The following is a 12,842-nucleotide window of genomic DNA, read 5'->3' on the forward strand; positions in this document are numbered from 1 at the left end:
GAGAAGCAAAACAATATGCTCCTGAGTCCCGAAAATTATGGCAACATAAGCCATGTTGCACAACATGTAGTGAATCCTAGTTTGTTTTTAATGGGATAACAGGAGTTAGCTTAGCCTCTGGCTTGCAGACTCATGCCCCCGTCACCTAGTGACTTTTAACCTACTTAGCTTGCTCTGTCTTAGCCCATTTAATTATTTAATTCTTCTAAGATGGCTGCCTTGTTTATAGTTAGGCCACTTGTTATGAGTTACATTATCAGTGTCACCGCACTAAGGCGTCAAGATCAAGCAACAAAGACAAACAGTAGGTGTTCACACTTAGGGATTTTCCCTCTCTATACTTTCAAGGGATTGTTTATATTAATTGCCGTCCAAAGCATGTCTGTTATTTATTGTTTGGGAACACATCTACGTCAGGGGTCCTTGTAGATCTGTATAAATACATCGCACTTTTAGACAGATAATCAGAGGGATTCCGACCAGAGGGCATTGCCACCATCGCTGATATCGATGCTGCACGTCGTCTTGACACTGACCCAGTCTTCGTGTCCCTGCGGAGTCTGAGATAGAGACCTCATTCCAAGGTAACGAGGGTTGGGGGCTCCTCTCATGGACATGGCATTGGCAGATTAGGTTTAACAAACCCAGCTCTCCTTTAGGTAGGAGTTTAGGCCTTTCACATTAGGGTATTAGGGCATAGTACATCTCGTATGTCTTTTCGATGCATTGCAAGATGGTGGGGGTCTTTGTAATAATGACTCTCGTCTTCACAATTCTGTTTCTTGCATTATTCATTATCCTGATCATTGCAGCCCATGCAACTTATTGCAAATTGCAGTTATGTTGAATAAAAACTATTGAAACTTTACTGCAGCTTTGTCATTGCCTGTGTTTGTATGAGACATGATGGCCCATATTTATACTTTTTGACGCTAAACTGCGCTAACGCAGTTTAGCGTCAAAAAATTTAGCGCCGTCTAACGCCATTCTGAAGCGCCATGCGGGCGCCGTATTTATGGAATGGCGTTAGCCGGCGCTAGCAGACCGGCGCTGCCTGGTGTGCGTGGAAAAAAAACACGTAGACCAGGCAGCGCCGGCGTAGGGGGAAAATGGCGTTAGGGCGTCTTAAAATGGGGCAAGTCAGGTTGAGGCAAAAAAATCGCCTCAACCCGATTTGCGCCATTATTTTCGACGCCCAGACGCCATTTAAATGACTCCTGTCTTAGTAAAGACAGGAGTCATGCCCCCTTGCCCAATGGCCATGCCCAGGGGACTTATGTCCCCTGGGCATGGTCATTGGGCATAGTGGCATGTAGGGGGGCACAAATAAGGCCCCCCTATGCCACCAAAAAAAATTAAAAAATATAAAAAATTATACTTACCTGAACTTACCTGAATGTCCCTGGGGTGGGTCCCTCCATCCTTGGGTGTCCTCCTGGGGTGGGCAGGGGTGGCAGGGGGGGTCCCTGGGGGCAGGGGAGGGCACCTGTGGGCTCATTTTGAGCCCACAGGCCCCTTAACGCCTACCCTGACCCAGGCGTTAAAAAGTGGCGCAAATGCGGGGTTTTTTGACCCGACCACTCCCGGGCGTGATTTTTGCCCGGGAGTATAAATACGACGCATTTGCGTCGCAGTCATTTTTTTAGACGGGAACGCCTACCTTGCATCTCATTAACGCAAGGAAGGCGTTCACGCAAAAAAATGACGCTCATTCCTCATACTTTGGCACTAGACGCGTCTAACGCCAAAGTATAAATATGGCGTTAGTTTTGCGCCGAATTTGCGTCGAAAAAAACGACGCAAATTTGGCGCAAACAGAGTATAAATATGCCCCGATATATCTGTGAGAACGGGGTAATCTCCGTATAACCACAACACTCCCTGAGATGTCTTATTCTCGAGTCCATGCGTAAAGGCTGCCACAAATCACCTTTTACTATTGTGTTTCTGGTGAGGTGCTACTAGTGAGACGGTAAGGTTGGGACAACAGTTGCGACTTGTTGTAGGAAAGGCTTAGTCGTCTACAAGCAAAAGTACTGTCATCCTTTAACCAGCAGTCTTGCCCAAAGCAAGAGTCCAAACTACGACAAACATAGCCACCAGGTGCAGACTACCCATCACTTTAGAGGACGCGGATTCTGAAGATAAAGATCCTGAACCACCACTTCAGTAGCCTGAAGACCAGAGTACAGCAGTGGGGAGACATGCTGACAGGTTCAAATTACGACAAATTACTTCTCAAGGTGAGTTCTATGTGACACTACACTCACTGAAATGAAATGATGTAAGCAGATTCGATGCAGCAAAATAAGACAACCTTTAATGTCAGGCTACTGTATCCTTTGTTTAAATTGTAAACTGTAAAGTACAAACAAATGTTGGTCACAACTAATAACTAATAACTACAACCATGCCAAGAATACCATCACTGCTTTGTGTGTCTATGTGTAACATGGCCTGCCCCTACTTGTTCTCCAGCTGGAGTATCAATCAATCAATCAATCAATCAATCAATCAAATAATTTCTTAAGCACACTACTCACCCTGTAGGGTCTTAAGGTTACTGATCAAAAAGCCATGTTTTTAGGTGGTTTCTGAAGGTTAGGAGGTCCTGGGTCTTGCGTAGGTTGGTGGGAGGGAGTTCCAGGTCTTGGCGGCGAGGTGGAAGAAGGATCTGCCGCTGGTGCGTTGGATGCGGGGGACTGTAGCGAGGGCGAGGTCAGTGGAGCGGAGCTGCCGAGTTGGTGTATGGAAGGTGACTCGTTCGTTGAGGTAGGCCGGTCTAGTGTCATGGAGGGCTTTGTGAGCAGGGACAAGGATTTTGAAAATAATCCTTTTGTTGATGGGTAGCCAGTGTAGGGATCTGAGGTGGGTGGATATGTGTTCATGGTGAGGGTGGATGAGATGTGCAGCTGCGTTCTGGATTTGCCTGAGTTTTCTATGAAGCTTGGGTGTGGTCCCTGCATAGAGGGCGTTGCCGTAGTCCAGTCTGCTGCTTATGAGGGCGTGGGTGACTGTTTTTCTTGTTTCTAAGGGAATCCATTTGAAAGTCTTGCGTAGCATGCGAAGGGTGTTGAAGCAGGAGGATGACATGGCGTTGATTTGCTGGGTCATGGAGAGGGACTAATCCAGTATGATGCCAAGGTTGCGTGCATAGGTGGTGGGTTTTGGGGGTGGTCCAAGGGTGGTGGGCCACCAGGAGTCGTTACATGCTGTCTTGTTGTGGCCGAAGATGATAATCTCTATTTTGTCTGAGTTAAAAATGAGTATAGCTGCTGCTGCATCACAGGGCATGTGTATCACTGACAGAGACGCTGCTAACACTTGAGATGGCCTCACTATTCTGAAGGGCATCTCCAACACCACCTGCTCAGTATGTGTTTCGTAACGCTTTAAATGCAGATGTGATCCGATGAGGGCATCTCCAACACCGTCTGCTAAGTATGCATTTTGTAACACTTTAACTGCAGACGTGATCTGCCCTAGGCCCCTGGCAGGGTCACTACTAAAGTGTCCCATTTCCACCTGCAAGGTAACTGTTCTCCTTGATGGGGTGGAAGTGGCATTGGCCAAATGACCAATTGAACAGGTTAAGTTGTCTATTCTAGCCACAGCGCGATAAGCTCGATGTAAGGCATGGTCAGTCCTCCATGTGCTGGCATGATTCCTGTTTGGCGGTGTTTAGGCTGACCACATTGGTGTTCATGGTTGCCAATTATGTCCCAATATTCTCAAATCCAAATGAAATGCATTGCTGCATGTTCTGCACCTTCCTGTTCACAAGTTTCACCTGCTTGTTTTGCTGAATTTAGATCATGGACGCCTCAAGGTCTCTAAACCACTGTCATTGGCTTCAGGATCTACCGCGTGATCTGTTTCAGTGTGCTGACTGTGCCGATACACTGGAACACGCTGCTGTTGTTGCCTCACTGATGGGTGCTGGATGGGACGGGTTGGCAGAGTGACTTAGTCGTCCCACATATATGCTGCCTGTGGTGACAATGAGGCAGTGCTACATTGGGCTAGTGTTGTGCTTGGGTGACTGGCACAGGGGATGTGTTCCCCAGCTGCCATATTTGCATCCCCCACTTCCTCCACAATGGTGTCATCACTATGTACCTCAGGGAGATGTGTGGGAAATAATGCAATTGTGTGTACTCATCTATTTGATGCGATATGAATATGTATAATTTGATAGCAGTACCCCAATATATGTATAGATGTAACTCCTGTGCTGACGTTTTGACTACATGTCCCATAATGCACTATAACAGTACTTTTTTGACTAACTTGGGGAACAACCCAATGTATGCACCAGTTGTAGGTGGACTTTGACATAGATGTGAGGTCTGAGATGTGACAATAGTAAATAATTCTCACAATTTGTGAGGTTCCAAGTGCTGAGGTGTCAACCTTCCCAATTCCCACAGCACCCTCAGGCTCCAGGGTGGTCTCAACTATGGTCCCCAGTGCGGTGAGTGGGGGTACAGTTGGGGACCGCATCCTATTGCCTGGGATTCCAACTGACACCTTGCCACCTTTTCCTTGGTATGCGACCTGAGGTCATACCACCTTTGACAGGCCTATCAAGCAGTGGGTGGCTCCAAATGAATTAAATTTGTTTTGCATTTCATTTCAGATCTTTTTCTTTTGGGAGTCTATGACTGTCATGGATGCCCTTCCAAACAATCAATCAATCAGTCATTTGTAAAGCACATCGCTCTCACCCCTGGGGGTCTGTGGGCGCTGGGATGCAATGTCTCTGTCAAAGATTCAGGTCTTCAGACTCTTTCTGAAGTCTGTCAGTGAGGGTGCAGGTCAGAGGGGTAGGGTAATTCCAGGGCTTGGTGATGATGTAGGAGAAAGAACAGCCACCGCTGCGGCTGTGCCGGATTCTGGGTGTGTGTGCGATGGTCAGACAGGAAGAGCGCAGGTGCCTGGTGGGTTGGTGGAAGTGTAGATGGTGGTTGATATAGTCCGGTCCTTGATCATGTAGGGCTTTGTAGGCATGCATGAGGAGCTTGAAATTACATCTGTTCTGGACAGGGAGCCAGTGGAGGTTTCTGAGGTGGGGGCTGATGTGGGTGCACCGAGGAAGGTTCAGGATGAGTCTGGTGGTGGTGTTCTGTATTGTTTGGAGTCTCTGTGTAAGCTGGCAGGACATGCCGGCATAGATAGCATTGCCGTAGTCGAGGTGGCTGGTGACAAGGGCCTGGGTGACAGTTTTCCCAGTGTTCAGTGGGCTCCATCTAAAGATTCTGTGGAACGCGCAGAAGGTGTGGAAGCAGGAGGAGGCGACTGCGTTGATCTGCCGCTTTATGGTCAGCTCACTGTTGAGGATGATGTCAAGGTTGCGAGCGTGGTCTGTAGGCATAGTAGTGGGTCTAGTGGGTATTTAAAGAGTAAGATGGGTCACATGATTTGAACACTTGGAGGGCCAGGAGGAAGACTGTGATGGTTGAAACGCGTCGCCCTAAACCTGTGATTCCTTGAGGTTTTTGAATTTATATGGAATTCCTGACATAAATAAAGGACAGTAAACTGCATGGAGTGCCGTAGTTTGAATCTTATGTGAAGCATATTTAGAATGGGTCCTGTGCCCATTGTTTGAGCACCCACCTCGTCAGGCGAGCACAGGAAGAATAACAGGACACGCTTGGATATATATATCTCCACCGATACTTCTCCGCTCGGGGCCTCATCTCGAACAGGGCGGCCTCAACGTGCGGGTATGCAGAACCCTCGCTTATAATTCAATCAGTTTCTCCATAAACAGAGAGATGCACCGAGCCTTAGTTCACAGCCACGGGAGGCACTTTATTCACCACCAAATTGCACAACCAAGCTATTATTCCTGACGCGTTTCGGCTGAACACCAGCCTTCATCATAGGTGTATAGTTCACAATTTTAAAATAGCCACGTGGTAGAAGCAGCCACCTTTTTATCCTAAAGCCTTAATTGAGTGCAATAATTAACTTATGACGTAGTGACATCGTTTTTCCAAAGTGCACTTTGCTTCTAATTTCCTTCATGTTATTGCCGCTTATCCATTCAAAGACGCACTGCTCTGTTTTCTTTGCAGTTTAAATGTCATGATTGAAAAATGCTCTGCAATAAACATTGCATACTTTCCAAACAGTGTCTTTGTATTTTAACTTGAATACACACTACGATTTCTCTCTGCCTTGTATGATAGCCTCGTAAAGGCATTGAAGTTGTAGATGGCTTCGGTTTGTACTTAACCCTTCGTGCCCCTCAAAGGCTGTGGACAGAGAACAGGATTAATTGCTATCGTGTTTCAAAGTCCTATTCAGAGAAACTGAAAAAAAAAAAAAATATATATATATATATATATATATATATATATATATATATATATATATATATATATATATATATTCTCTTTGTTCCCTTATTTACTCTCCTGCCTTTCTCTCTCCCACTTTGTCCCTCACTCTGTCTTTTTCATGTTGATCCCCTCGTGAACTCCCCTTTTGACAATAATGTCTTCCTCTTCTGTATATTCACATTTAAATACAGGCTATATATCTCCTTCCCTACTTAAATTTTGTTTTTCTTTCTATCTCTTCATTCTCTGTGCAGATTAATTTAGGTATTTGTTTTCTCCCTTTGCTGCTCTCCTTTTTTGTCTTCTTTTATTTTCCACCTCTCACTTCCCTTTCTAAATCCTTTTTTGTCCCTTCTCCAACTTCACTTTATTTCTCACTCATTCTCTCTTATGTCTTTTCATTTTCTTTCTCCTTTTCTCGTCTCCCATGCACTTTGGCATTTCCATCTACCTGCAATTATATCATTCACAAGCTGGAGAGAACTTTAGCTGTAAGAAGCCTGAGGCCTTAATTCAGAGTAGGATAAAAGTGGAATTTAGGAACAGATGAACAAGTTACTTACCTTCAGTAACCCATTTTCTGGTGGAGACAGTAGCTATCTGTGGATTCCTCACCTTATAAATTCTCCCAATGCACCAGCATTCAACGGAAATGTTTTCTTAGCTCTCCACGTCGACGAGGATGTCACAATTATTCGTCTCCACATGCAACTCCATCTGACGTCATTGGAGCCATAAGACGTCCGCGCCGGAGTGCTGACATCAGTTGCACTTTTTTACACTGTGCCTTCGAGGCGAACAGGTGAATACTGACATTACAAACACATGTGCCAATTACATATATATATATATATATATATATATATATAAATATGTATATATATATATATATAAATTAAAATAATTATTTATACATATATATATATAAAAATCAAATACATGCTATTTATAATATCAAAAGAAATCTTGGTATGACCAGACAGGCAACGGGAGCCAGGTGAGACTGTGAAGAATCCACAGGTAGCTACTGTGTCCACCAGGAAAAGCGTTACAAAAGGTAAGTAACTTGTTCTTTTGATGGATACAACTACCTGTGGATGCCTCACCTTATGAATAGAATCCCAAAGCAGTCCAACACTCAGAGGTGGTTGCCTGTCTGGTCAAACCAAGAAGTCCTGCAAAACAGAACGGGCAAAATGGCCATCCCTCCTCACTTCCGAATCTAAACAATAATGCTTTGCGAAAGTGTGGAGGGAAGCCCAAGTTGCTGCCTTCCAAATATCAGCAACCGGCACACCTCTAGCTAAAGCTGAAGTGGCAGATTTAGCCCTGGTGGAATGGGCGTTAATGCCCTCAGGAGAAATCTTCTTTGCTAGCGAATAACAAATATTTATGCAAAGAATGACCCACCCTGAAGAGTCTTCTTATGGACAGCTTTGCCCTTCCTTTTGCCCACATAGCCAATGAAGAGCTAATCATTAGTTCTGAAGTCCTTCGTCCTTTCTATGTAGAAGCTCAGGGCCCTTTTCGGATCCAAGCGATGCAGCCTTTCCTCTTCCTTCGATGGATGGGAAGGAGGGTAATAGGATGGAAGGATTATCCCAGATGGAAAGGAATGACTTCCTTAGGAAGGAAAGCCGCCCTGGTTCTCAGCACCACTTTGTCAGCATGAAAAGTAGTGAAAGGTGGTTTTATACTATGAGCCTGAAGGTCACTCACACGTCTAGCTGACGTGATGGCTGTTAGAAAAACTGTCTTAAAAACTATGAGCCTCAATGGGCAAGCATGCATAGGCTCAAATGGTGAACCCATCAAAAAAGTCAAAACTAAATTTAAATCCCACTGAGGCATTACAAACGGAGTAGGAGGAAACTTGTTTTTTAACCCTTTAAGGAACCTAAGAAATATAGGGGCCTCAAATAAGGAAGGTTGATCAGGTAGGCAAAGAAAGGTCGACAGTGCCGATAAATACCCTTTCATTGTCGCAACTGCGCAACCTTTCTGAGCTAAGGAAAGAGCAAACTGCAAAATATTACATAAATGGCACTTTAAGGGATCAATTTGTCTTTCTCCACACCAAATTAAAAAAATTGCCCATCTACCAGCATAGACAGTCTTGGTGGAGTGACGCCTGGCAGATAAGATACCATTCACCACTTCTGGGGGTAGAGAAAAAGAACTCAGATTGCCCCGTTCAATCTCCAGGCATGTAGGTGCAGGCTCTGGAGGTGGGGGTGTAGAACCTGCCCCTGCGACTGCGAGAGGAGGTCTGCCCTGTGAGGGAGACTGAGCGGAGGGCACAGTGAGAGTTGAAGGAGATCTGTGTATCACATCCTTCTTGGCCAATCCGGGGCTATTAATATGACTTGGGCCCGGTCTTGACAAATCTTCCTCAGAACTCGAGGAATCAAGGGTATGGGAGGAAACACGTAAAGCTGTTGGCAGCTCCAGGTCAGCTGAAACGCGTCGTCCAGCACCCACTGCATCGGATACTGGAGGCTGCAGTGTGCGTTCTCGTTTGAGTGGCAGACATGTCTATCTGAGATGCTCCCCATATCCAGAAGACAGGAAGAACCACGTCCAGATGGAGACGCCACTCGTGATCGGCTGAAAAGAGCTGACTGAGACTGTCTGCACATACGTTGAGAACTCCAGCCAGATGGTTTGCTACAGTGCAAATCCAATGGTCCTGTGCCCAGAACCAAAGCCGCAGAGCCTCTCTGCAGAAAAGGTACGACCCTACTCCTCCCTGCTTGTTGATCTACCACATCGCGGTACTGTTGTCTGTTAAGACTTGCACCGACTGACCGCGAATGGACAGGAGGAAGGCCTTGAGAGACAAAAGTATAGCCCGCAATTCCAACAGATTGATATGAAACATCTGTTCTACAGGAGACCAAAGACCTTTGATCTCCAGTTCCCCCAGATGAGCTCCCCACCCTAGAGTGGAAGCATCCATTATGACTGTGGTCACTGGAGGTGGAAGACAAAACAGCCTTCCTTGAGAGAGGTTGCTGTCCACAGTCCACCATCACAGATCCACTGCAGCGTCTCTGGAGATTGTTATCGACTCCTCGAGATCCCCTTTGTGTTGTGTTGAAACCACTGCTTGAGGAGGCACCACTGGAGAGCCCCCATGTGCCAACATGCGTGAGTGCCTAACAGAATGCAGGAAGCGAACAGACTAAGCAGACATGAGACCTTGAGGACTGGAACAACCACTCCTTTTTGAAATATTGGAATCATTGCCTGAATGCCTGAATCATCTGTGGAGGAGGGTAGGCCTGATTCTCCAGGTGAGACTTGGGCATGTTTACTGGAAAGCCCAGGTTGAACAACAACTGGGTTGTAACCTGCAAATGATGCAGCATGAACTCTGGGGACCCAGCTTTGATCAGCCAATCGTCCAGGTAAGGGAATACAGCTATTCCCTTCCTTCTGAGGTCCGATGCAACCACTGCCATCACCTTCGTGAAGACTCAAGGTGCGGAAGTAAGACCAAAAGGAAGGACCACAAACTGGTAGTGCTGCGACCCTACCATGAACCTAATATACTCCCTGTGAGACTTAAGAATAGGGATATGAAAATAAGCTTCCTGAAAGTCGATGGACACCATCCAGTCTTCCTTGTTCAAAGCAAGAAGCATCTGTGCTAGGGTCGGCATTTTAAACTTTTCCTGCTTGAGGAATCAATTCAAAATCATCAGATCCAGGATAGGCCTTAATCGACCATCCTTCTTGGGAATCAAGAAATACCTTGGATAACATCCCTGACCCCTTTCCTGCTCCGTAACCAACTCCACTGCACCTTTTAAAATAAGGGTCTACACCTCCTGCTGAAGCAACAGGAGATGCTCTTCTGAGCAAAATGAATGATGGGGAGAGAAGGAAGGGGGGGGACTCCCGAAAGGGAAGGGCATAACCTTATAACCTTTTCCCACTATGCTCAAAACCCAAGAGTCCGATGTTATTAACTCCCACTCGTGGAGAAAATGTAACAGCCTTCCATCCATGGGTAGGATATGCTGATGAAAGGTGCGAGAACTAGGGTTGCTTCCATGGCTAGACTCCGCCAGAGGATGAAGAGGAGGAGGAAGGCTGCTGGATGGCTCCCCAGATTTTAACTCTCCCACAACCCCTATAGGGCCTGAAGAGAGGGTTGGCAGGCTGTTGGGACAGCTGCCTCCCATGAAAGGACGACCCACGGCCAAACCCTCTGAATCTGCGGAAAGGTCTGAAGGGCATAGAAGAAGCCTGAAGGCCCAAAGATTTTGCAGTGGCTCTGCTGTCCTTGAACCTTTCCAAGGCCAAGTCTGCCTTTGCTCCAAATAGTCTTGCACCATCAAATGGGATGTCCATCAGTGTAGCTGCACATCAGAGAAAAACCCAGAACCTCTGAGCCAAGCATGCCTCCTAGTCGCAATGGAAGTCCCCATGACTCTAGTAATTGAGTCTACAGTGTCTGTCCTGCAACAGTTCACTAAAATGTTCCTGAACTTCCTGCAGCATTTTTGGGACGACGTCCTTTGCCGCATCCATTAGGGCATAAATGTATCTCCCCAGTACACAAGTTGCATTCAGCGATTTTAAGGCCATGGTTCCCGAGGAGAAGCACTTCTTTGCCGATTGCTCCATGAGCTTTGACTCCCTATCAGATGGTGTTGTAGGGAATGATCCCAGAGCCGATCTAGAAGAACAAGAAGCTTGTACCTCCAAGCTTCCCGGCGTTGGGTGTTGGGATAAAAATTGTGAATCACCTGGATCAATTTTGTACCTTCTGGCTACAGCCTTTATCTCTAATATGGGCTTTGTTAAAGCGTCATTGAATGAGAGAAGGGGCTCTGAAGAGGAAACTGATGGATGTAAAACCTCCGTCAGAATATTGGTTTTTAACTCTGACGGAGGCAGTGGCAAGTCTAAACATTCTGCCGCCTTCCTTATCACCCCATGGTAAGTAGTCGCTTCTGCCTAGAGTTTACCCCCAGGGGATAAAAGCTCCCACTCAGGGGACGTATCCAACCCACTAGCAGAATCTAATCCCTGGAAATTATCAGAAGGCCCAGGGATTGCTCCTTCTTCCAACTGTTGTTGTTCCTCTAGATACTGCTGCTCTTCCAGAAGTCTCAAGGCCTTCCTTCTAGACCTCAGCCTAGACCCCAAACGTGACGTCGATAGAGAATTAATCGATGTCAACAACACAGCCTTTGAAGGAGAGGGCAACACTGGCAGAGGAGCAGGAGGAAGGGAATCCACAGTCTGCACCGAAGTAGAGTGTCAAGATCTATCCGATGCCGGCATCGGCAAAGCTGGCACCATCATCTGGGGTAGAGGTGGCGACATCCTAGGCAGTGTGCCAGTACTATCGCAAGGTGTTGCTGGTAAAAAAGGGCATAAATGGTGCCTGCTTATACAGCGCCGGCAACCCCAGCATAAAAGCCAATGGACCGGTGGGACCGGCAGGTGCACCAGAGGGGACCATCGCCCTATGAAAAATTCTAAACATAGCATTAAGGAACAAAGACGTTTCCGCTCTCAGAGCTGGAAAGGCAGGATACTCTTGTTCCCCTGGGGGGCCTGCGCTGGATCTGGCTCTCGAGCTCTAAACTCCTGACCATGGGAGGGTGCAGGGGAAAAGTGAGCTGTTGGACTCGCAGGTGACGCCGAGATCTCAATCAAAATCGGTGCCGGAGATGTCTCAGATGACAGTGGTAGGGAAGTCATAGTGGTGCTGACTTCCCAAGTCGTGCAGCGCCGTGATCTCAAAGTCAGAGACGCCAACCGATCTCTGGATGAGCTGCGCCATGACTCATGCTGTCAACGTCGCTTCTTATGAGACTTCGATGACCTGTGTGACGAAGTGTCCTGTGTCCTCGACCTTCATCAACCTCTTTTCTCCTTCTTATCCTTTGATAGAAAGAACTTTGCCTCTCTCTCTTTTAGGGCGTTCAGGTTCATGCGTTGGCAGGACATGCAACCTGCCATGCCATGATCCGAGCTCAAACACCAGAGGCAGTACTCGTGCAGATCTGTCACCGACATATGGCCCCTGCATTTGCTACAAGGTTTAAACCCAGATTTCTTTGGTGTAGACATAGTAACGCTACAAATAATTCCCTCGATACAGTTAAGATACAACAGAGAGGTAGAAAACCATTGGCGTTGAAGGCGCATAAAAAAGTGAACTGACGTCAGCAAGCCGGCGAGGACTTCTTATGGCTCTGATGACGTCAGATGGAGTCGTGTGCAGAGCCGAGTAACTGTGACGTCCCTGTCGACATGGAGAGCTAGGAAAAAAATTCTGGCGAATGCTGGTGCATTGGGATAATTCATAAAGTGAGGAATCAACAGGTAGTTGTATCCATCAGAAAGGAAAAGTGGACAATGCTGTCAACTAGATCTTATTTGTAGATGCTTGCAGGGCTCCTCATTCAGCCCAACACTCTTCAATATCTACATGACCCTGCTAGCCTATGTGAGGCAAGCTCACAACAT

This window comes from Pleurodeles waltl, chromosome 7, assembly GCF_031143425.1.
Source record: "Pleurodeles waltl isolate 20211129_DDA chromosome 7, aPleWal1.hap1.20221129, whole genome shotgun sequence".
Taxonomy (NCBI): domain Eukaryota; kingdom Metazoa; phylum Chordata; class Amphibia; order Caudata; family Salamandridae; genus Pleurodeles; species Pleurodeles waltl.